A 1,393-nucleotide genomic window follows, 5' to 3' on the forward strand; every position below is an offset into this window, starting at 1 on the left:
GGGCTGTCCTTGTCTTGTCTGGGCTACATGTGACTCCAGACCCACAGCAATTGGTGCGGTTGGTGGATGTCAGGCATCTAAGCTCCTGGCCCTCACAGCAGGAGGTACTCAAGATTGTATCCTATCCCTAACTATCTACCTTGGGCGGCATGGTGGCACAGTGGTTAGCACTGCTGCCTCACAGCGCCTGAGACCCGGGTTCAATCCCGCCTTAGGCGACTGACTGTGTGGAGTTTGCATGTTCTCCCCATGTCTGCGTGGGTTTCCTCCGGGTGCTCCGGTTTCCTCCCACAGTCCGAAGAAGTGCAGGTTAGGCGAATTGGCCATGCTAAATTGCCCGTAGTGGGGGGAAATGTAGGGGTATGGGGGGGTTGCGCTTCGGTGGGTCGGTGTGGGCTTGTTGGGCCGAAGGGCCTGTTTCCACACTGTAATGTAATCTAATCTAATCTTTAGTGACTGTATCACTGACCTTCCCTCAGGCAGAATGTCATGAGTCCGAGGGTTCGCTAATTCCCACACAATGTTCAGCAGCATTCTTCCCTCCTCAGATACTGAAGCACTCCATGTGGCTCTGCAGCAAGATCCTGGCAACTTCAGCTCCTTAGAAGCGGCGTTAGGGAAGTGGAGCCGGAGCTGGATGAACTTCGGATTCATTGAGAGGAGTTACAGGGAGGGAGTCACACCTCAGGTACAGGGGAAAGGGTTACAGTCAGGAGATGGAAAGGGAACCGGCAGACAGTGCAGGGACCCCCTGTGGCCATTCCCCTCAATAACAAGCATACTGTTTTGGATACTGTTGCGGGGGAGCGACTTACCAGGGGTAAGCCATGGGGTACAGATCTCTGGCACCGAGTATGTCACTGGTGCTCAGACGAGAAGCGGAAGAGGAGCAGAGCATTAGTCATTGAGGACTCCATAGTTAGGGGGACTGATAGAAGGTTCTGTGGTAACGAGAGAGTCTCACGGTTGATGCATTGCCTCCCAGCTGCCAGGGTTCATGACGTTTCTGATAGTGTTTTCGGTATCCTTAAGGGGGAGGGGTGTATCCCCAAGTCATGTTCCACATAGGCACCAACTACATAGGTAGGAGAAGGGCTGGGGATTTCAGGCAGAAATTTAAGATTGTTACCCATGTCAATTGCTAGCGAGATGAGGAATAGGGAGAGAGAGCAGTTGAACACATGGCTACAGGAATGGTGCAGGAGGGACAGTTTCAGATACCTAGATAATTGGGGCTCATTCTGGGGTAGATGGGTCCTCTATAAACAGGATGGTAGACACCTGAACCAGAGAGGTACCAATATCCTTGGGGGGCAATATGTTTATGCTCTTCAGGAATGGTGAAACTAATTCAGCAAAAGATGGGAACCTGAATTAAAGCTCCAGTGTACAG

At 51.9% G+C, this 1,393-nt stretch overlaps 1 long non-coding RNA gene across 1 annotated transcript in view; it reads right to left on the bottom strand.

Annotated features, from left to right (window-relative positions):
* The window catches only part of LOC122547801, a 16,372-nt gene extending 15,737 nt beyond the window's left edge, over nt 1-635 (bottom strand). Inside the window, exon 1 of the long non-coding RNA XR_006311096.1 lies at nt 518-635. This is a non-coding gene — a long non-coding RNA (uncharacterized LOC122547801). The remainder of the gene's footprint in view (nt 1-517) is intronic.
* Between the last annotated feature and the right edge of the window lie 758 nt (nt 636-1,393).

This window comes from Chiloscyllium plagiosum, unplaced genomic scaffold (assembly GCF_004010195.1).
Source record: "Chiloscyllium plagiosum isolate BGI_BamShark_2017 unplaced genomic scaffold, ASM401019v2 scaf_14377, whole genome shotgun sequence".
Classification (NCBI taxonomy): Eukaryota; Metazoa; Chordata; class Chondrichthyes; order Orectolobiformes; family Hemiscylliidae; genus Chiloscyllium; species Chiloscyllium plagiosum.